General features: G+C 43.5%; 1 pseudogene; it reads right to left on the bottom strand.

The window, feature by feature from the left end:
• Window positions 1-517: 517 nt before the first annotated feature.
• The window catches only part of LOC104846798 (crooked neck-like protein 1), a 95,751-nt pseudogene continuing 71,637 nt past the window's right edge, over window positions 518-24,631 (bottom strand).

Here is a 24,631-nt window from a genome sequence, read left to right as displayed (position 1 = left end):
GGCCAGTCTCCACTTTATGTAATTTCAGTAATCAGTACTAAATGTCTAAGAAAAAAAAAAAAAAGAACTCATATATGCTTCTAGTAGGAAAAGTGTCCCAATTCTGTGAAATGGATTTTCTACCTAGATGTTAGTGCTTTTTGTTTTGTTTTGTTTCCAGTTTTCTTCATTGAGTACCTACAGGGACTTAGCACACTGTTATGGTTGCTCGTATACAATCAAGAATGTGGCATATTGGTAAGTAAATATTACATAAAGTCTGTCAAATATTCAAGATGAAAGGACTGAATTTTGATTTAAACCAAAACCTGAAGTGATTTTTGGTAATATATTTAAAAATATCCTCCCAAACGCTGTTAACACACTCCTTTTTGCTTTCACAGATTAAGTTCCAGGACAGGAGTACTGATTTTCTGTGCTTCTATAGATCTTTCTATTGGAGCAGTCATCAATCTTTTTCTTTCTCCATATAGTATTAATTCATAAAAACAAAGCATTTATCAATGTGAAAAAAAAGTCAGGATTTACTCTCATCAATGTCCTAATCTGGATCTCGGTTAACAGCCTCCTTTTCCTGCTGCTGTTCCTTCTGAAGTTTGGCCAAAGCCAAGAGCTCAAGGTTGGGTTGGTTGGCAACATTTCCTGGAAAGATGTAATCAGAGTATTCTTCTCAGCCTGCATCAGACCCATCATCAACCTGGATGTTTCTTCTCTTTCTGACTTTCTCTGGCATGTGTTTGTCTACTCTCTCCTTACCAGATATGGCTCTAAATTCATCTTCAAAGCTTCTCCAAGATTCTATCAACATAAGCCTTTCTTCCTTTTCTTCACAGTTTCTCATGGTTTTGTTACCCTCTTCATAAATTTGTCTCCACTCAGCCAAACTTCCTTCTTTCCCTGAAGACAACTTAAACTGAGCAAAACTAATTCATACCTTGACATGCTGTGTCTGTTGAAGCAATTGTTGGTAAAGATTTGGTGTTCTTTATTTCTTCCTGCTCAATTTCAAAATCAATATATGATTTCCAAAGCTCCTCTGGCGTGTACAGGTGAGGCTGGCTGATGGCCAGCTCATAGATGGCCCCGGGCTCACTTGATGTCACCAAGGATCGCCTCTAATTCTGCAAATCTAATCCAAGACGTACAATTTTCAGGTCCAAGCTCCAGGAACTTTGCATAAAGCTTCAGACATCTGTCAAATTCTCGAAGATGTAACTCTAATTCTACATAGTCTTTAAATAACTTGTTCTTTGGACGTTGGCCTATGGAAATTCCCAAAGGTCTTTGAGCAAATGGTAAAAATTTTCTGTCTTATTTCAAACTGTGCATATAGCAACCAAATTTTGGCAAATGGGAACTTTTTGTGTGGAACTAGTTCCAAAGAGGCTTGATACGCTTGTCCTCTCAGGATCCTTTGCCTCCAACTCTTCATAGAGTGCATAGTTGACCCAAAGATAGTTACAGCACTTTCAGTGCCTCTTCTTCTGAACCGGTATGTCAAAGAGCAAAGTGGAGCTTCTGTTAAAATTAAAGCAAAGAGTTTATTGAAGGAACAAAGAGATCTAGATCAGGCAGCACTTTGTGAGAAGTCACCAAAGTACTGCTGCGAAAGGAATTTTTCAGACTTTAAATACGGAAAATGGGGAACTTACAAGGAAAAAATTCTGATTGATTGACATTTACAATTTAATGATTTACTAGGCACCACACAACTGCAAGCTCCCTTAAACATTGTCTTGCTAATTGTGAAGTTTGAGTCATTTAAAAGCTTAATCTATGGATATTTTGAGGTCCAACCTGAGTGAATGTCCTCCTTGGGAGCAGGCTTTGAGAAGAAGGGGTAGGAAGAGAGCCTGTAGGCTTCCTGAGGTATGCTGGCTAGCTGACTTTTGAAAATCAGCTTGAAATAATCAGTGAACAGCAAAAATAGAGTCCAGCCTGTTCTTTTGGCAGAAGCCTCTCTTTATGTTCAACACCCAAATTTTTTAAAAGTTCCTTCACAGCCCCACCTTTTGATCAAGAACTTCTATAGAAATTCGCTGATCACTATTATAAGAGTGGCTTCTTCTGCATGGACTTACCAAATTGTCACATTGCTATGTGTACAGCCTCATCCCTAAGGTGAGCAAGTCTCATTTTGCCCACAAAGGAGTACCTCTTCTGTTTATTAGATGGCAGCCTATTCTAAATAGGGTATTAGACCTCAGACATTCCCCATGAAAGGAAGCCAGTCCCTATCTGTTTATTGGTGGCTGTTTACTATGATAAGCCTTTAAGATCCCAGTCACTATCGTGCACATAGATGGGCCGCACCACTGACCTCTTTGCCATGCCATAGCTGGCTGGACCTCAGCTTCTGTGATCTTTTTTAAGAAGGGTTGTGTAAGAGCAGGGCCAAATTAATAGGAATACTTGGCAGAGAAGGGCATTGCCAAAGTGAAGAGCCAAGCTGTTCTCTAAGGAATTTCTGTTTCTTCAAAATATATGATTTTTTACATAACGAGTAGTGTTGCATTGTGAGTACAAGCATTTGAAAAACATTTCATAAAACATTTGATTAACCCTGTAATAATTATTATAGTGATTAAGATAATTAATTCAGTTTGTAAAATTGAATGTAGCCAAGAGCCACTTTCAGTAGGTAGCCAACTAAGAATATCAAGAAAAAGGGGAATCGGATATGGGGTTAATGATCGATTGTAGATCAGATCAGCTACAGATTAAAGATCTTTGAAATGTAAAGGTCAGCCATTTGGTCAGGAAGGAATGAGTCAGAGCCTAAGTGAGAGGCCTCAGTGAGTTTGCTTAGTTATGGACACATTCTTCCCAAGAACAAACTACCATAATTTTATGTGAAGGATCAAGTGGCTCTGAAATACAGCATTTCATACATAAAATGAGTTGAACTAAAGCAAAACAGCATTTTACAATTATAGTAATAGAAACAATGAGGAATATAAAGACTTCAAAATAGAGTAGCAGTTTTTTCCACAATCTATTCCAATAGGAAAACCAATTACTCATAATTTCATTTAAAGAGGGAACAGGATCGTTAAGGTGCGATACTACCTGTTGCATATGATCACTATTGCCAGGAATATAGACACAGCAATCAGATTTTACTATTATTAATCAGATTTTACTATGGCACAGGTACCTCCTTGGGCTGCAGTTAGGATGTCAAGGGGCATTCTGTTTGGGAGTACTACTTTTCTCATCATAGCTATTTTGGTATTAATCTCTTGAAGTCCATGGGCACTGTCTTTTAAGGCAGTCTGTTGTTTCTGGCCCAATCCCTCAACTGGTATATCTTGTCGCAAGAGTCTTTAACCATCTTTCTCAGCTGACAACTATCCTATTGGCATTTACTGGTCATCCTGTGCCCTTTATTTCTTTGTAGCTTATAGAGGCTGAGAGTTCACAAACTCAAAAACTTCTAGGACAGTAAATTGCCTAGAACTTCACACTACTACTGTTACCATACGCAAAATTTGGCACCAATTCTTTCAAGACCAGGATGAAAACAAACAAGACAAAACTAAACAGACAAGGACAAAACAAAACTATAATCCTTCAATAATTCTCAATGAGCCCAATGCAAGAAAATGGAACTTGAAATTTGAGAGAGCTTATCCCAGTGACTCCTGAAGAGACTGGATATGGATGAGCTTCAGTGGGCTTGTGTTGGAGCCAGAACTTCAGGTCCTCATCCTCTTGGTGCCACTGAAGATAAGATGCTCGAGCAGTTAGGAAAGGAGCTAGTAGTTTATTTGATTGGTTCGCTGATGCATGGATTACTACATGACCTACACTAAATCAAGTTAAAGTATCAGATCTGCCTTTGTATAATGTAGAAGGTATACAAAGGCTTAGGGAAATTTACCTGTTCATGTGGATTTATCAAGTTAGACCCACACATGGAGTGCCCAGAGTACACACCTTTTACCACAATGTGGAGGAACAAATTTGTGAAGAGATCGCCAGCATCCTTGAAGACTGCTGTGATTGCTAGTTTATGTAAGTCAGATTTGACAGTGAGAGCTGCCCTAAATGAGTTCAGACACTTAACTACAACAAGGCTGATCGGACCTTGTGGTGGTAGGGGTCAAGTGGCGGCACTCAGTCGAAAAAGACAAGGTGGCCGTGGCTACCATAATGGATGGTGGAGTCAAACCAGTAATCAGAATAGTCTGACTCGTATGGACTTATGGTGTTGCATGCTTAATTATGGTGTCCCTAGGAGTGAAACTGATGGGAAATCTACTAAATATTTACTTGATCTGTGCAAGCAGAATTCTAGGTCAAGCGAATGGCAGTCTAACTCAAATCGCCAGAACGGAGAGTCATGGTCCCTCAGTCAGTTCCCAGACTGGAGCAAGTTTACAGACCCACAACCCCTTGAATGAAGGGGAGGCCAGGTCCCCTGGAGGAAAGACCCCACTATGGCGCAAAAAATGTATACTGTTTATCTTTCTCCCAGCCTTCCCCCAAAGCTATCTACAGGCTTTTATAAGAGTGACTGCTCACTGGAGAAAAGGAAATAATCAAACTTTTTGGGAATTACTGGATACTGGCTCTGAACCGGAAACCCTGGTGGTGTAATGGTTAAGCGCTATGGCTGCTCACCAAAGGGTGGGCAGTTTGAATCCGCCAGGCGCTCCTTGGAAACTTTGTAGGGCAGTTCTACTCTGTCCTATAAGGTTGCTATGAGTCAGAATCTACTCAATGGCACTGGGTTTTACTGGGTGGGCTCTGAACTGACACTAATTCCAGGAGACCCAAAATGTCACTGTGGCCCACCAGTCAGAGTAGGGGCATATGGAGGTCAGGTTATTAATGGAGTGTTGGCTCATGTCCATCTCACAGTGGGTCCAGCGGGTCCCTGAACCTATCCAATAGTGATTTCCCCAGTTCCAGAATGCATAACTGGAATAGACATACGCAGCAACTGGAAGAACCCAGACATTGGAGGATCCTGACATGTGGAGTAAGGGCTATTATGATAGGAAAGGGCAAGTGAAGCCATTAGAATTACCCCTACCTAGGAAAATAATAAACCAAAAGCAATACTGCATTCCTGGGAGGGATTGTCACGATTACTGCCACCATTAAGGAGTTGAAGGATTCAGGGGTGGTGATTCTCACCACATTCCCATTCGACTTGCCTGTTTGGCCTGTGCCAAAAACAGATGGCTCTTGGAGAATGACAGTGGATTATTGAAAACTTAACCAGGCGGTGTCTTCAATTGCAGCTGCTGTTCCAGACGTAATTGCGTTGCTTGAGCAAAGTAATATGTCTCCTGGCACCTAGTATGCAGCTATTGATTTGGCTAATGCCTTTTTCTCCAGACATGTTTTGAAGGACCACCAGAAGCAGTTTGCCTTTAGCTTGTTATGCCAGCGATACATCTTCACTGTCCTACCTCAGAGTATATCAACTCTCCAACCCTATGTCATAATTTAGTCTGCAGGGACCTCAATTGCCTTTCCCTTCCACAAGATGTCACACTGGTCCATTACATTGATGACATGCTGATTGCATCTAGTATGGAAGAAGTATCAATGACTTTGGACTTAATTGATGCTTTTTTCCCACCCTTTGCTTGCTAGAGGGTGGGAAATTAATCCAGCAAAAATTCAGGCACCTTCCACCTCAGGGAAATTTCTAGGGGCCCAGTGGTGTGGGACATGGCTGGATATTCCTTCTAAAGTGAACGATAAGTTATTGCACCTGCCCCCTCCCACTACTAAAAAAGGAGGCACAATACCTGGTGGGCCTCTTCAGCTTTTGGAGGTAACACATCCCTGATTTGGGTGTGCTCCTCCAGCCTGTTTATCAAGTGACTCAAAAAGCTGCGGGTTTTGAGTGGGGCCCAGAACAAGGCTGCTGTGCCAGTGGCTCTGCCACTCGGGTCATATATCTGACTGATCCAATGACTTGAAGTGTCATAGGAGCCATCTGAGGGTTTCCAGGAGAAGGCATGGGGCAGGAGAAACCTGTTAGTTTCTTTCACAGTCAGGTTTTTAGGTTGGGGAAACAAGGCAGACAAACCAGTGCCCTCACTGGATCCCTGAAGGACAGTTTTCTTCTTTGTAGGTTTATCTTCCTTGGAATCTGAATCTCCCTTGTGCAGCTTTGACACTGCAATCTTCACAGGCCCTGTCCTCTTCCTTGGCTTAGGAAACCCCGGAGGCGGGCAGCCAGCACCGCCCATGGAGGGCATACTGAGGCAAGGGTCTCAGGATGAGGGCAGCCCCAATTCCAGCCCCTCCCCACATCCTGCTGCCTCAGCCAGGCTCATGCCTGGAGGTGGGGGGAAGCCTCCCAGGCTGAAGGGCAGTCCTGACTCAAGAGGTTTCAGGGGCTGATGAATCCAAAATCGGCAGGTCAGGTGGCAGCCACTGGCTCCCAGCCCAAGAACTGGAAGTCAGATGATGATGAATCAGGTGCAGGATCAAGAGCAAGCAAGCTTTGCCAGAACATCCATATACAATAGATATAGGCCATGCCCCTGAGGAAACTCCACTTACAACTGATTGGCTGATCACATGGTGATTATGTTATATTACTTATGGAAGAGCAATCAGTCCAATGTCTGCCAAACCACTGGGGAATCATAACCTAATCAAGTTGACACATAATATTAACCATCACACCCTCCTTATTGCAAATCTGTCATATGCCGGAAGCTTTCTAATCCTTCTGGGATAAAGCATCAAAAGAAAATTTGGAGGATTACTACCCCAAAGTAGTAATACCCCAACCATCCAGTGTAGCTTGTGCTTCTGTGCCCGAATCCAGTGTGGGAGTTCATTGGCAACTTTAGATTTGGAGGTTGGGACAACCTATGAGAAGTAACATCTGAGCAGAATTAACAGTCTGAACAATAGACTTAGAATAACTTCCTGAGCAGAACGGACAGTCAGTTGTGCAAAGGTACTGAGGCAGGTGTGAGCTTGGAAAGCTCCAAGAATAATGAGGACAATGTCCTCTTTAAGGGGGTAAGGAAGGATAGAAGATCAGGGCAGAGGTGTGCAGGAGTCATATTCTGTAGGACCTTGTTAATGATGGGATGGATTTGAGCTTTATCCCGAGGGCATCAGAGGAAGACATCAGTGATCTGAATTTGTGGGTGCTGTGTGTTTTGTCTCAATCACTGGCAGCTGTTTGGATGGGTTCCAGAAGGTGAGAAGTAGAGAGATTAACTAGGAAGCCACTGCAGTTATCCAAGTGACAGGTGAGACTTGGATCAAAGTGGCAATGAAGATGGCAAGACAAAAATGAATTGGGGGTTTTTGAGACGTAGTAATAGTGTTCAACCATTTCAGGAGATAGCATATGATCAAGAACCAATGGCACTGAAGGAAGAAGTCCAAGCTGCACTGAAGGCATTGGTGAAAAACAAGGCTCCAGGAATTGGCAGAATACCAATTGAGATGTTTCAACAAACAGATGCAGCAACGGAAGTGCTCACCTATCTGTGCCAAGAAATTTGGAAGACAGCTACCTGGCCAACCGACTGGAAGAGATCCATGTTTGTGCCCATTCTGAAGAAAGGTGATCCAATAGAATGTGGAAATTATAGAACAATATCATTAATATCATATGCAAGTAAAATTTTGCTGAAGATAATTCAAAAAACAGTTGCAGCAGTACATTGACAGGGAACTGCCAGAAATTCAAGCTGGATGTGGAACAAGGGATAGCATTGCTGATGTCAGATGGATCTTGGCTGAAAGCAGAGAATATCGGAAAGATGTTTACCTGAGTTTTATTGACTATGCAAAGGCATTGAGCTGTGTGGATTATAACAAATTATGGACAACATTGTGAAGAATGGGAATTCCAGAGCACTTAATTGTGCTCATGCTGAACCTGTACGTAGATCAAGAGACAGTTATTTGCACAGAGCAAGAGGATACTGTGTGGTTTAAAAATCAGAAAACGTGTGCACCAGGGCTGTATCCTTTCACCATGCTTATTCAATCTGTTTGCTGAACAGACAATCTCAGAAGCCAGACTATATGAAGAACTTGGCATCAGGATTGAAGACTCATTAACAACCTGTGATACCCAGATGATAAAACCTTGCTTGCTGAAAGTGAGGAGGACTTGAAGCACTTACTGATGAAGATCAAAGACTACAGCCTTCATTATGGGTTATAACTCAACATAAAACAAAAATCCTCAGAACTGGACCAACATCATGATAAAAAGAGAAAATATTGTAATTGTCAAGGATTTCATTTTACTTGGATCAATAATTGATGTCCATAGAAGCAGCAGTGAAGTCAAATGACATATTGCATTGGGCAAATCTGCTGTAAAAGACCTCTTTAAAGTGTTAAAAAGCAAAGATGTTACTTTGAGGACTAAGGTGTGCCTGACCCACGCCATATTATTTTCGGTCTCCTCATTTGCATGTGAAAGCTGAACAGTGAATAAGGAAGACGGAAGAAGAATTGATGCCTTTGAATCACGGTGTTGGTGAAGAATATTGGATATACCATGGACTGCCAGAAGAATGAACAAATCTGTCTTGGAAAAAGTACAGCCAGAATGCTCCTTACAAGCTAGGATGGTGGGAGTTTGTCTCACATACTTTGGACATGTTCTCAGGAGGGACCAGTCCCTGGAGAAGGATATCATGCTTGGTAAAGTAGAGGGTCAACGAAAAAGAGGAAGACTCTGAATGAGATGGATTGAAATAGTGGCTTCAACAATAGACTGAAACACATAGCAATGATTGTGAGGATGGCGCAGGACCAGGCAGTGTCTCTGTTGTACATGGGGTTTCCCACTATGAGTTGGCACATATTCAATGCCACGTAACAACAACAATAGTATTTGCTATAGCAGCGCCATCTTTTTGAGAAGTGATGTTGGCTGGGCCAAAGGAATCAAGGCTATAACTCCTAGTTTTATGCGCTGAGTAGGTGGTAGTAGCATTAAGTGAGACAGGGAGGCCTAGAGTAGGAGAATATGTGGGTGGTGTTGACAAGTTATGGCATGTATGAGATGCTATTAGGGCTGAGCTCTTGACTGTACTCATCAGATTGTTACAAGTTGGGGACCTTAAGTACCATTTCTTTCCTGTAAGAGGCAGGAGGAACAGGGTACAAAAGGCCCTACTTATAGCATGAGATTTCAGTAGCATCCCAGTCCAGGGGATGGGCAAGGGCATCAACATGGAAGAATTTACTTTGGTGAGTGGCATCTGGGGTCTTAAACACTAGCAAGCGTCCATCTAAGATGCATCAATTGGTCTCAGCCCACCTGGAGCAAAGGAGAATGAACACCAAAGACACAACGTAAATATGAGCCCAAGAGACAGAAAGGGCCACATAAACCACAGACTACATCAACCTGAGACCAGAAGAACTAGATGGTGCCCAGCTATCACTGATGACTGCCCTGAAAGGGAACACAAGAGAAAATCTCTGATGGAGCAGGAGGACAGTGAGATGCAGACCTCAAATTCTCGTAAAAAGACCAGACTTAATGGTCTGACTGAGACTGAAGGGACCAAGGAGGTCATGGCCCCCGGACCCTCTGTTAGCCCAAGACTGGACCCATTCTCAAAGCCAACTCTTCAGACATGGATTGGATTAGACTATAAGACAGAAAATGATACTGATGAGGAGTGAGCTTCTTGGCTCAAGTAGATACATGAAACTATGTGGGCAGCTCCTGTCTGGAGGTCAGATGAGAAGACAGAGGAGGACAGGAGCTGGTTGAATGGATACAGGGAATACAATGTGGAGAGGAAGAGTGTGCTGTCACATTAGGGGGAGAGCAGCTAGGGTTACATAGCAAAGTGTGTGTAAGTTTTTGTATGAGAGACTGACTTGATCTGTAAACTTTCATTTAAAGCACAATAAATAAAAAAAAGAAAAAAAAAACATGGAAGAGTTTGAAGAAAGCTATGCCAACAACCAAAAACCTCACCCTGTCCGAGTACTGAGGATCTTTATGTACAAAGATCTATATTGGCAATACCAAATGCCCACTGGCAGTATAGTCAAATTAGAGTTCAACTTACAGAAGCAAGTCCTACACCATCAAATGATTCTAAGATGCAAAACCAAGCAAGCCCCAAGTTGAAGGTTAGATGGAAACAGGTATTCATGGAGGCACTTTGTGGTGACTCATTCCCCCTACTGTTGTCTACTTTCCCAACCGTCTTTTATGAGTGTGGATTGCATTTTATAACATACTGAAAATGAGCTCAGCCCTTACCCTAGGCAGAAAAGGCTGCGAAGCCGTGCTGATCACTGCAAGAGCCTCGGTGGCCTCCGGGTATGTGAGTCATCATTTATATTATAAAAATAATGGTTTTTCCAAAACTCAACTTCTTAAGGCGCCTGAGCTAGTTAAACTAACTGGTTTCAACTGCTTTGGCTATTTCTGGCCGTTACTGGGAACAATCCCTGGAAACTTACTCCCCAAATTCCTTTGGTTTAATAGTTAAAACGATGAGTACAGGAAGGGTCCTGGGGTCATTTAGCCTGACCATCCCCCTTGTACCAGTGGGGGAAACTGGGGCTTTTCTGGGGAAATACTTGTTCAAAGCCTGAGCCAGGACTGCAATCCAGATCCTAAATCGGCAACCTGAGTGACCTGAGCATTGGTTGCCCTGAATATTCAGGTTCTGTCCTCTTCCTCCTCCCTTTATTAATCTTCTTTCTACCTGTTTTTGCCTAAGAGGAGGGCCCAGATGAAACATCTGTGTCAATTGATTCCTCGATGCCTGGAGTAACTCTACTCACACTAGGGATAAATAATGCATGCCCAGCGCTGAGTTCAGACATGGCATTGATTGAGAACCAGGGGGAGGAGCGGGCAGCTGTCTGTACAATGTGAAGTGTGGTCTAGGCATTGAAATGATTCTCCAATGGACAAAGCCAAGGAAAGCGTGTGTACCTGGGTTTCAGCAAAGGCAATCTGCAGGATTGGAGAAGCCAATCCCACTTCCCTTGTGAGCTCAACTTCCCATGCAGCTCCATTTGAGCTCTGCTCTAGCATCTTAACGTAGAATCCCATGAAGTAGCACCTGTTTTTATACCTTTACTGAGCACATACCATGTGCCAGTTGCTGGGAATGAGTCCCAGCCTCAAGGAGCCTTAGTTGGGATGGGGAATGGCTGGAGGGGTAAGCTGTCTCTTGTGACACAGTGCAATAAGCTGTTGGTGAAGGGAGATCAGGGAGTTGTGGAAGCCCATAGGAGACAACCTAGGAAGGTTTTCTAGAAGATGTTACCTGTTACCTGAATGATGTGTTCCAGAAAGCCAGGTGAGTTTGGAAAGCTTGCCTAGACCTGGAGTGCCAGATGAAGCATGAGAAAAGGCAGATGCTGCTGCCTTAGAGCCTAAGCAAGGAGGGCAGGGGCTGGATGTCACAGGGTCTCCCAAAATGGTTGAGGACATTGCCTCTATGTGAGGTAGGGACCACTCTTCTTCATGAATTACTGAAGAATAGACTTTAAAATAGACCATGCATTGTGGTCCTTTGGTGTATCTGCCTTCCCAGCCTGGAGCACAGAGCAGGAACTCATTGACGGAAGCAAGGGCCTAGGCATAAGATCCTGGGGTGTCTCTAGGGTGGAGAGGGAAGCTCCGAGAGGGGGCTAAGCCTCCGGGTGCAGGAGGAGTGTGCCTCAGCAGCTTCTGAGAATGGAAGTGATGCTATTGGAGAAAACTGACTCTTAAGCTCATAGATATCCACGGCATTAATGTTGGACTCTAACTTGGCATACTTCAAATCCAGCTCAGCTGGGGTTCAGAAAAAGAGTTCAGCCTGAAGATGGACAGCCCTAGAATTGCAAGTAATCACAGGTCAAGTGGCCTTGGCTACTTAAGTTCTCCATGAACAAGGGGAAAGGCAGCTGTGCCCCAGTTTTGGGACTTGCAAGACCACCTATCTTGACCCGCCCTCTGTGAAGTTTAAGATACCAAGGATGAGACGCCAGGGGAAGCTTGACATACCCAACAAGTTCCTTCCTTTTTCTGAGTCTGTTTCCCTGTTCTCAGAAAGAGAATGCCCTCTAGGGCTTAAAGGTGGACTAACTTTGAAGCTTTTGGTACATATCAGGCACTCAAATGTAGACCCTCAAAGATTAGGTTCTTTTTCCAGGTTACCCTATAAGACAGTCTCATCTAGTGGGATCAGTTTTTCAAGGTTGTTTGACTAAGAAGTTTGGATTAGTGTTTAATGGGAGAAACTGGCCTTGGCGGGGTGAACATGGCTTGGAAGAAGCCAGCTACAAATGTTTCTCCCAAGAAGTTCCCTACGTAGTCCGAGTAAGTTAGAGCTCAATTAACTGAGATTGAAATGGATAGCCTGATGCTGAATGCTTGAACTGGATGTTCTAAGAACATCTACCCTCAGCTGGATGAGTCAACCCAGTCCATCCCTGGTCCAGTGAGCGTCCTAAGCCTTATTTTAAGTCTCTGGCATTGGCTTGACTCTATCTGTAATAGAGAATAGTAGAATGAATTGTGTGCACTCTCCCGAGAGTATTACTTAAAGGGGGCTGCCCCAAATCCACACAGCCAAACATAGGTCCCCTTAATGCTTGTATATTTGTGCATTTTATCCAAAGCATCTGTTACAATTATGGCTACTTGAGTAGCCTGTTGTGTGTTTTCTATTGGTGCATAAAAAATGACCACAAACTTAGTGACTTAAAACATATTGATTAACTCATAGCTCTGCAGGTCAGAGGTCCGGCATGGTGTGACCGGGTTCTCTCTGTTCAGGATCTCACAAGGCTGAAATCAAAGTGTCATCAGGGCTGAGTTCTCATCGGGAGGCTCTGGGGAAGAAAATCAGCTTCCCGAAGTCATTCTTTGCATAATTCTATCCCTGCTTCCTTGCTTGGTGTGAGCTGGGACCACTCTCAGCTTCTAGAGGTCTCCCACATCCCTTGGCACAGGGTCTCCTCTATCTGCAAGTCCGCAACAGCAGGTCAAACCCTCCCCATGCTCTCAATCTGACTTCCTGTGCTTATCACATCTACACCCAGGTTTAAAAGGCTTTCCTGTGATTATGTCAGGCCCACCCTGTGTAATCACCCTCTTGCTACATAATGTAGCATAATCATGGGAGTGATCTCATTCCCAGGTCCATCTGCTCTAAGGGATTATCCGGGGCATGCCAACCATGGGGTGGAAATCTTGGGCCATCATAGGATGCTGCCTTCCACATCTTACCTCCTTCATGGTAACCAGTACCTGTAACAGAACTGGAACAGAGTGGGGTGCTGGAGCTTATGGAGACCTGAGAGTCTCAATTACTCAGGAACTAAGGGTACTTTACTAGATTCAGCAGACCTTTCCATAGATGCAGCCTTCAAATCCTTTAAAGATGGCAAAGTAACACTAACTACACGTTCAATTTACCAGGAGGGCTACCTTCTGAGTTTTTATTAAAAAAAAAAAAAAAAATTCCCTCACTTTGGTTTTGTATGATGTCTAAAGCATGGAGTCCCACTTGTTTGAGATAACTGGCTTATCGCCACTATCATCCACAACTTAGATACTGTGGGCAATAGTATACCCATCCATTTGCAGATGTGGCTGTGAGAATAACTCAGCATAAATGCTGCTTATACAGGAGTGTGCAACAGGAAGATTCCTTTTGAAACAGCTTTTGTGATTTTGTTTGTGAAAATCCCTATGTTGGGTGAGTGCTGCCCCCTTTGGGTCAGAGGGAGTAGTCCTTGTGCTGGCCTGTGTTCACCAACAGTGCCAGGAAAGTAAAGCACCAATACCTCACTTCCTTCCGCTCTCATCAGAAGTGGAATCGCTCCTAGTTGCCCTTTAAAATAGTTTGATACTAGGGCTTGTCCACTCTTTTTCCTCTCTACAGCCTTGGGGGGTTAGTTGGAGGGCCTGGGACAGTGCTGTATCAAAGACAGGGCATTCAAGTCTGTGTGCTTTTTTTTTGCCTATGGAGAAAATGCGGATGGCACATAGCACATAGCACATAGCATACCTGCCTCTGTTCCTCCCTCCTGCACCCATGGCAGACATTACTAATCTATCACAGCATTTGGTCCACAGTGAGCTTCTGCATGAACCTGAAATCCTTTCAGCATAGTATTCCTGCACCTATTAGCAGTCCATTGCAGATTAGTTTTCAGCATTACCTAAGAAGGCAAGAGGATGGCTTATAAATGAGGCTAGGTCCTCAATTTTCTACCCAGGTTGAATTTGCTGGGTCAACTCGGGGGCTTTGTGTTCAGTCCCTGAGAACCTCTCTTCAGTGAGTGTCAGTGGGGCCAGGTTGTGTAAATTCCTGCTAACCCAAGTTCAACACGGATAAGAGGGTGAAGAAGGGAAAGCCTGGGATAAAGGAAGGTGAGCTTGGGTTTATTGATCAAAATCTTGGGGAATTTTAAGATGTGAGGCCGAGGTCTTCTAGTCCTGCAGAACAACTGTGCTTCAGAAGGACACCTGGCCTGAGCCCAGGCATGTGTTCCAGTCTGAGTTATCAATAACTGTGTATCCTAGCTTGAGTTTCTTCACCTTTCAGGACTCACTTTGCAATAAAAGGAACAAATGTCTACCTTCAGGCCTCGGGGGATTGAGTTTTGTGTGGCAATGGTTAGCTGCCAGGTAAATAGCTTTCCACTTCAGACTGACCTAACCTCCTCCACTTGAGGCTGAATACCTTTGACTTCTCCCACAGGACCTCGATTTGACCCTGTGTGGACTAGTCATTTTTCAGCCCTTCCTGGACACTAGTCAATTCCCCAGCACCTTGGAGGGTACTGTGGTCTTTCTCCAGGTGGGTCCCCTGGTGGTGACTTTGATGGCAGACTCGTGAGATGAAAGCAGAAGGCACTTGACACGCTTGCTCGCTCGCTCCTGGCCTCCAGGGATGCAGGCTATGTGAGAGGTGTTGCCAAGGGTAATGATGAGGACACCTGGCCCTCTGGGTACCGTCTACTCAGATATTTGCATCAAAAGGATGAATCTGTTCAAGATACTTTGGAATGTTATTCTTAGACCAAAGTTTGCATCTCAAACTTGGATTATGGAGTTTCTGAGGTATAAAATTACTGGTCAGCACTGCTTCATTTTACAGAAGGCCAAGTTTTCTCCAAGCCTTTGAGAAGTGCACACTGCTGTTTTATTTTTTAAAAAATTTTTAAACACATTATTCTGCGTTAGGTGAAGGCTTACATAGCAAATTAATTTTCCAGTTAATAATTTATACAGAAATTGTTCCATGACATTGGTTGTAATCCTCACAGTGTGTCAGCACTCTCCCCCATTTCCTCCCTGGATTCCCCATTCCCACTCATCCAGTTTCCCTGTCCCTCCCTGCCTTCTCACCTTTGGTTTTGGGCAAATATTGCCCTTCTGGTCTTGTATAGTTGATCATTCTAAGGAGCACATTCCTGACAGGTGTTATTGTTAATTTTATAGTCCCTTCATTTTTTTTTCTATCATTTGGCTGAAAGGTGACCTCTGAGAGTGTCTTCAGTTTCAAGTTAGAAGGTTGTCTTAGGGCAATAGTCTCAAGGATTCCTCCAGTCTCTTTCAGACCAGTAAGTCTGCTCTTTTTTTTAATATGAATATTGTTTCACATTTTTTACCCATTCTAACCAGGGAAACGCTGCTATTTTAGATAAAACAATTATAGAACGGAATATAAAAATAAAAGTAGTCCCAAATCAGATATCCTTGATGTTTGGAAATGTTACAGTGGAGTAATCCATTCAGCAAATAATGAGGGTCTGCTGTGACCTGGGGACTTTTCTAGGTGCTGAGATGGGGCTGGGGGGAGCGGGGGAGGAGGAGGGCGGGAAGGGGGAGAATGCAGGCCCTGCCTGTGTGGAAGGAATGTTCTAGATGGGCAAGCAGAATAATCAAACATCAGGTAGTGATATGGCCTGTGAAGGAAAAACAAAGCAGGTGAAAGGATAGAACATAGGAGGATCCTGGATTTGATGTCTGATCTGAATTTGAAGCCACTGTGATCCTGAATAAACTACTGAGCCGTGCCCAACCTCCACTTCTTGCAAAACAATCGTCAACCCCTTGTTTATCAGAGGCATGCATGAAGTCCCAGAACTGCTAGCCATTTTGCAGGATGAGAAAATTCCAGAGGCCAAATGAGTCCACAAGAATGCTGCATATTGTAGTATTCTCTTGGAGATTCACTTCCATGTTAGCATGTTAAAAGCTCTGATAAGTCCTGCAAAGGAATGTTTAGTGTTTAAACCAGTATCTCCCAGGTATAGTACTTCTTTTGGAGTAACAGTGGAAGCAGGCTGCTGTGGACTAATTTGGAAAATGCTTGCCTCACTCATGAAATGAGAAAATGGAAAGCATTGGCGTGAAGTATAAGTGTATGGTTAATGCATGTCTCATTCAAGTTCCTTACCAACTTCAACCCACTCCCAATCAATGACATTGTAAAGGTGTGGTTGGCTGTGGGGCCCTGTTTTGGTGTTAAGACTTGTGTTCAAGGAATGTTTTTCCCACCCTAGTGGCTTCCTAAACTATGTTACTTTAAGCTGACCACTCCAGAACCAGAAAGCATGGCTCCCTTTACTAAATAAGAGAAATTCAGGTGGTAAAGAACTGAATAACTTACCCTGCACCAGAGAATCATGGCATCGGAAACGTACAACTCCCCTGACTTAATGGAAACAATCTGAGTTCTTGTGTTTCTTAATGTCGAATCAGGATCCTCAATAAAAGGCCCATGCTTCCACACTTAGGTTTACTAGAAGCTGTCATTAAGAGGGAGCCCTGGTGTGGTTAAGCATTTGGCTATTTACCAAAAGGTTAGCAGTTTGAATCCACCAGCTGCTCCTTGGAAACCCTATGAGGCGATTCTACTCTGTCCTGTAGGGTCACTATGAGTCCAACTGGATGGCAGCAGATCTTTTTGGTTTTCTCATTAAGAGGGTGGAGAAAATTTAAATGTAAAAATTGCAGCAAATGAGGGTGGAGGGAATACTTGCATTAGTGAAAAGGAGACTCCATAGGACTGGTTTTCTGTCCTTTTGGAAGCTCTCCTTCACACCAAGAGGAACAAATGAATTTCTTGCTTTGGGTTGAAGGAGTCCATTCTGTCTGAAATCTGCATGCTGGCTTTGGGTTTTCTGCACTGTTCTTCGAGACAGGTCCACAAATTTGGGGGCAAAGACTTCACCTGGCCTAGCCATGGTTGTTGGCTAAATGCTTGATTTAGCCCCTGATACCACTTGATGTTTGGGGGAAATAATTCATGTTTGCTCATTAGTGGGAGCAAGAGCAAGTACTATAGTATGTGTCTGGGGTCATAACTCAGAGGCAAACAATCAGAACATGAAAGTACATGGACTATAAAAAAAAAAGAATACATAAAGTTCATATCATGCGTGGATGTGGAAAAGATTAAAAACCCATAAACCTGCGCAAGTTAATGAGGACAGAAGGTCAGCACAATGAATCGGGAAGTAAATCAGAGCCTTCCCTGACTTGTCAGCCCCATCTCTGGTCTCTGGACTCCAGGCTAATCTGAGCCTCTTCTCCGGCACTTCCCCCCTCCCTCCCGCTCCCCCACTTCCCAAACCAGCTGAAGAGGAAATGGAGCAGTTCCCAGACTAAAATGGAAGCTCACCTCCGGTCCCAGAGTCTAGGATGGAGGGGGAAGGCAGTAGGGGAACGGCATGGATAAGGGAATTTAGCAAATGGCGAAATCACATTGCCATGAGTTTTTGCTCACAAAACTCAAACTTGCAGCTTAAATGGTGTATTAACCTCCTACAGCTGTTGTAACAAAGGACCACAGAGTGGGTGGTTTAAAGCAAAAGTTTATTTTCTTACAGTTCAGGAGCCTGGACATCCAAATTCAGGGTGTCAGCAGGGCCATGCTCTCCAAAGGCTCTAGGAGAAGATTCCTCCTTGTCTCTTCCAGCTTCTGGTAGACCCAGGTGCTCCTTGGCTTGTAGCATGGTAACTGTCCTTGCTTCTGCCTTCACATGGCCATCTTCCTCTATCTGTGTGTCTTCTTCCCTTCTTATAAAGACACCAAAAAAACAAACCAAACCCATTGCCATCGAGTTGATTCTGACTCATAGCAACCCTATAGGACAGAGTAGATCTGCCCCATAGGGTTTCCAAGGAGCACTTGGTGGATTCGAACTACCAACCTTTTGGTTAGCAACCATAGCTCTTAACCACTACTCCACCAGGTTTCCAGTCCTATTGAATTAGGGCCCACCCTCCTCCAGTATGACCTCATGAGAACGAATAACATCTGCAAAGACCTGTGGTAGAGAAAAACTGGAATGCTGTTTCAATTTAAAACAGGGAGGTTTATTAAAGGCTTAAAACAATTGCAACTGGGAAACTACATAGCCCATTGAAAATGGAACCAGGTAGTCAGGCGGCAGTTTCATTATACAAGTACTCTTACGGGGTAAAAAGAGGAACCAAACCATCGGGAGGGCAATCACAGGAAAAGCAATGAATATTGTAATAATCACACTCTGATTGCTTACTGATTATTAATTGTATAGTTAGTGATTACAGTGAGTTTCACAGGATTCTTACATCATGGTCACAAGATGCTTACATGTATTTTCTTTGTCTATCTTGCAAAAATGTCTCGTTGGCAACAGCACCCAGATAGCACTCTTCCTGAGTATGTGTATTTTGAGGGGTCCAGATGGTCACTTGGTCAAGACCCCTCGGGGCATATGATTTCACATTCCGGTTTTGACCGCAGAGGAAAAACATGTTTTTCTCAAAAAACATAGCTATTAGTCTAGGAATCCAAATTAAAATTAGATAGCATTGTCAGCATATTATGTTTCTATCTCACTGACTGCACTGGAAGTTGTCTTTTTGCTAAGACAGACCTTGTTGCCAAATAAGGTCACAGTCACAGGTAGGAGTTAACAAATCTTTTTTGTAAACACCAATCCATGCCAGTGAGTCAAATTGATGGCCCCTGAAAGCTCACCTTGTTGGCCAGTTGTGGTATGGCTTGACTCTGAGGATTGAGATGGAAGCTCTGTAGTCTACTGTGAACTGTTGCTTGCTATTGGAGAAGCAGAATGAAGGGGGACTCGCCCTGTCTCAGCCTCAACATGGACTTCCTGGACTACTTAGGTAATATATATCTATAGACTCTTAATCTGAAAAAAGGAACAACAGTCTTATAAGTGTATTGGAGTCTTCATTCCAGAAAGTTCTATAACCCCTTGCCTCTGGTACTCTAAAGTGTTATTATGGAGCAGGTGTTGCTTTCAGAGGTTCCCCTCTGCCCATCCCCTGGAGCAAGGATATGCTTTCCCTTCCAGCTTGGGCCTCAGTGTTTATGGAATCGCTCTCAACCTCTCCCTCCTTCCTATGAGGAAGTAGAGAGCAGCAAACAGGTCCACCGTGCCCTTTGTACTGGTGTTCCCGAGTCTCCGTCACCCACTGGCATGGGATTCAAAGGACTCCTGAGCTGGAGTTAGGTGGGGTGTTGTCCAGACAATACTGGAGGCCTCGTGTAGTAGAGCTGATGCTTTCCAAGTTGGGCTGAAGTTTGACTTCTGGTTCTGTGGACTGTGACCTGGAAGTGACCTGTGCCTCAATTACTTCCCTAAAAAAAAAAAAAAATGGTAATGCTTATTCTAAAGGAATGAGGTGCAGAAATAAACAGGTGCTACCACCACTCGCTAAAAAGGGGAAAGGCATTGGCAGGAATAATTGAGGTCCATTTTTGACATGCTGAACCACACTTGGAAACTACCCTACTAGTGGAAATGCACTAGCAGACAGTACACACTGCTAAAACTCTCCTCTGCCTGAATTTGGTGAAACGAAACCGTAGGCCGTTGTCGCCAGAGGTGAAGACTCAGTGAACATTAGTTTGACACTCTTCCAATGACTCTGGGCTAGTTATCTAAACTCTCCACCTCCCTTTTATCTGGAAATCCAGATTAGATTAGGACAGTGTTTCACTTACCCCAGTCATCTCTTCAACAATCTTACAGCTGACTGCTTCTAACTAGACTGTGTGGTCTATGAGGATGGAGACTTTGGCTGTTCAGGCCACTACTGAACCCTTTGTTGAGCAGTGCTTGGCCACAGAGCAGATCTCAGACACTGTATGCACTGAACATATGTGTGTCCCTCCCAAGCTCTCCCTCCAAAAGGGGTCTCTTTAGATTGGAGCCTTAGAGTCGTATGAGGTCTTCTCTCCATGACTTTATTTGGAAAGTGCTATTTTTGGGAGAACCTAACCTTGAAATAAACTCAACTGATGCTCATAAAGGTAGAAAGGAAGCATACCTAACTCAAACCTGAAAACTATTCCTGGGACCTGAACTCAACGTTTCTAAGTGGGGGTCATTTTGTGTATACACACACACACACACACGCACCCACACACAGAGAGTGAGAGAAGCCCTGGTGGTGCAGTGGTTAAGAGCTTAGCTGCTAACCAAAAGGTCAGCAGTTCAAATCCACCAGACTCTCCTTGGAAGCCCTATGGGGCAGTTCTACTTTGTCCTATAGGGTCACTATGAGTCGGAATCAACTCAATGGCAACAGGTTTAGTTTTTTGGTGTGTATATACACACATACATACATATGTATACACACACACACACACACACACACGTATATAAGCCCTGGTGGTGCAGTGGTTAAGAGCTCAGCTGCTAACCAGAAGATTGGCAGTTCAAATCCACAAGCCACTCCTTGGAAACCCTGTGGGGCAGTTCTACTCTGTCCTATAGGGTCACTATCAGTCAGAATCAACTCGATGGCAACAGGTTTAGTTTTGTAGTATATGTATATGTATTTTTTAAAATATGTATATATATTTAAAAAATATGTATATATATCTTAAACATATATATACATATATATACGTAGTGGCTTGGAATACAATTCTAGCAACAGCATTGTATAGTCATTAAAAAATGTATATCTAAAAATTTACATGGTACTCTGCTTTGCTCCCAGCCTGGTGGCTTTCTGGGAGCTGCCAGACCCCAGTCCTTGGTGGCTTGTATGTAGCTGCTGAGTGAAGCATCTGCTGACTTCAAAACGGTTAGAGTGAGAACTCGGAGCTCAGCTTCCAGCACTGGGTGTATGACTGTTCAGAGCGTGCTAGCGTGCCCTGGAAAACCAAGTAATTAAGTGGCTCTAGTTACAAAAACGGAAACCCTGGTGGTGTAGTGGTTAAGTGCTACGGCTGCTAACCAAGAGGTTGGCAGTTCAAATCTGCCAGGCACTCCTTGGAAACTCTATGGGGGCAGTTCTACTCTGTCCTATGGGGTTGCTATGAATCGGAATCGACTCGACGGTAGTGGGTTTGGTTTGGTTAGTTACAAAAACCACCTTTGAAGAGGTATGTACAGGAGCTGAATAAAATTTAATGTATATCCACATTTTGATTTAAATGTTGACACATTTTCCCTTGTACATGAAGACTTTAAATGTAGTCTGTTACACGTAGGCATTGAATAATTTTTTCTGTATACCTGAAGTCATAACTTGCAAGACTCTCCCATCTTCTCATTGGGGCAAAGTTGTTAACAAATGCAGAGAAGCGTTTCAAGCACTTTTCCCAAATCCTTTGCATACACTTTACACTGACACCGTCCCATGCTTCTGCAATGTTTTTGATGCAATGGAGAACATCGTAGTCTTTCCAAGACTCACTCGATGGTACCTTACCATCTTCCGTTGCCGCTATGGCTTTGGCAGATGTTGACTGTAAATAGCGAACCTGGAACGTTGAAATGGCACCTTGATCCATAGGCTGTAGGAGAGCAGTGGTGTTTTTTGGTAGATATACTACCTTTATATCTGGGTGGAGATCATCTAGATGGGGAGGGAGGATGTCCGGGTGCATTGTCAAGGGGCAGGAGAATCTTAAAAATAATTCCCTTTTACAAAGGGCCACATAAATCAGAGACTACATCAGCCTGAGAAGAACTAGATGGTGCCCGGCTACGACTGATGACTGCCATGACAGGGAACACAACAAAGATTCCCTGAAGGAGCGGGAGAGCAGTGGGATACAGACCTCAAATTTTTGTAAGAAGACCAGGCTTAATGGTCTGACTGAGACTAGAAGGGCCCCAGAGGTCATGGTCCCTAGACCCTCTCTTAGCCCAAGACAGGAACCATTCCCAAAGCCAACTCTTCAGACAGAGATTGGACTGGACTATAAAATAGAAGATGGTACTGGTGAGGAGTGAGCTTCTTGGATCAAGTAGACACATGAGACTATGTGGGCAGCTCCTGTCTGGAGGCGAGATGAGAAGGCAGAGGGTGACAGAAGCTGGCTGAATGGACACAGAAATACAGGGTGGAGAGGAGTGTGCTGTCTCATTGAGGGGAGAGCAACTAGAACTATATAATGAGGTGTATATAAGTTTTTGTATGAGAGACTGACTTGATTTGTAAACTTTCACTTAAAGCACAATAAAAATTTTTCTTAAAAATTCCCTTTTACATACAACACTCCTTTACCTGGGGTCTGAAGCAATTGAAAAACCAGTCCTCAAAGAAGGCTTGTGTCCAGGCCCTCCAACTGGATGGTAATAAATAGGCAATAAGTACTCGGTTATTTTCTTGACTGCACGTGGACGATCTGCTTTATAAACCATAAATGACTTCAACTTGAATCCAACATTTCCACCTAATACCAAGGTCACTGTGTCTTTAAATGCTTTAAATCCAGGCATTGCTTTGACCTCTTTATGAATATAGGTTCACTCTGGCATTTTCTTCCAGTATAATCTGGTCTTGCCCACACTGAGTGTTTGTTCAGGCAGGGAGTTCCCTTCTGAAATGGTTTTGTTCAATTCATTGAAAAAGAGTGTGGCAGCTTCTTCATCGGCACTAGCTGCCTTACCTTTTATGCATGTGCTCTGATCATCGGATCGTCTCTGGAATCTCAAAAACCAGCCACGGCTGGCAGTGAACGTTTCATCGTACTCCTCATCTGCACGTTCCTTAAGAGTATCAAACAATGATGCATGCTTTAGCTTGAATTACAAGAAGGCCAGTTGGCATTCTCTTTTGTATTTGATCCTTCATCTAAAGTATCAGGAGCTTCTCAATGTTGTGGATTAGGCCTTTTCATTGTCTTGTTTTCACAGCATTTGTTCCTGGTGATTCTTTCACCTCCTTGATGATTCTTTTCTTATTCTTGAGAGTAGTACATGCAGTAGAATGTGCCATGCCTTGTTCACGTGCTGTAACGTTCACACGCTTCCTTGTTTCATATGTTTTTGTGATGTTCATTTTTATATTAAGTTCAATGGCATTCCTATGCCTCTTGCTGCTTTCTGTTGAACTAGTACTGTTCTTTCTCTTTGAAGACATCTTGCTGTAGGGCAAAAACGCACACAAATAATAAAAAATAAAGGCAGGCTGTAATGCACACTGAGAGAGAGACCAAGTCTCAGTGAGCTGTGTTGCTGCCAGCTCGGTCAGATAAAGTTATCGTACCAGTGTCTTAGGTGGGGTTCCCTAAAGGAGCAAACCCAGTGACATATATACTTTATATATAAATATATAGTTGCTGTTGTTGTTAGGTGCCATCGAGTCTGTTCCAATTCACAGCAACCCCATGTACAGCAGAACAAAACATTGCCTGGTCCTGTACCATACTCGCAATCCTTATGCTTGAGTCCATTGTTGCAGCCACTGTATCAATCCATCTCACTGAGGGTCTTAGTCTTTTTCAATAATCCTCTACTTTACCAAGTGTAATGTCCTTCTCCAAGGACTGGTCCCTCCTGAAAACATGTCCAAATTATGTAAGATGTAGTCTTGCCATCCTTGCTTCTAAGGGGTATTCTGGCTGTGCTTCTTCCAAGACAGAGTTGTTCATTCTTTTGGCAGTCCATGGTATATTCAATATTCTTCGCCAGCACCATAATTCAAAGGCATCCATTCTTCTTCAGTCTCCCTTATTCATTGTCCAGCTTGCATGCATATGAGACGATTGAAAACACCATGGCTTGGATCAGGCACACCTTAGTCTTCAAGGTGACGTCTTTGCTTTTTAAAATTTTAAAGAGGTCTTTTGCAGCAGATTTGCTCAATGTGATGTGTTGTTTGATTTCTTGACTGCCGCTTCCATGGGTGTTGATTGTGGATCCAAGTAAAGTGAAATCCTCGAAAACATCAATCTTTTCTCTGTTTATCATGATGTTGCTTATCGTTCCAGTTGTGAGGATTTTTGTTTTCTTTATGTTGAGGTGTACTCCATACTGAAGGCTATATATAGTCTTTGGTCTTCATCAGTGAGTGCTTCAGGTCCTCTTTACTTTCAGCAAGCAAGGTTGTGTCATCTGCATATAGAAAAAGATTTAATTCAAGGAAACGGCTCAGGTAGTCATGGTGGCTGGCAAGTTCTAAATCATCGGATCAGATGTCAGGCTTCTGGCTTCTCCTGACTCATGTAGTTGCAGGTTGTGACAAACCAAAAATCCACAGGTCAGACAGTTGGCTGCTGGCTCTCGGGGCTGCAGGAGCTGGAATGTCTTAGGCTGGGTTCTCCAAAATCAGCAGGTCAGACAGGAGGGTGCTGGCTCACAGATGATGACAAGCCTGATGCAGGATCCACAGCAAGAGTGAACTTTGCTAGAACATGTATATTGGATG

The sequence above is a fragment of the Loxodonta africana genome, chromosome 19, assembly GCF_030014295.1.
Source record: "Loxodonta africana isolate mLoxAfr1 chromosome 19, mLoxAfr1.hap2, whole genome shotgun sequence".
NCBI classification, from domain to species: Eukaryota; Metazoa; Chordata; class Mammalia; order Proboscidea; family Elephantidae; genus Loxodonta; species Loxodonta africana.
This window is presented reverse-complemented; position numbering and strand designations above follow the sequence as displayed.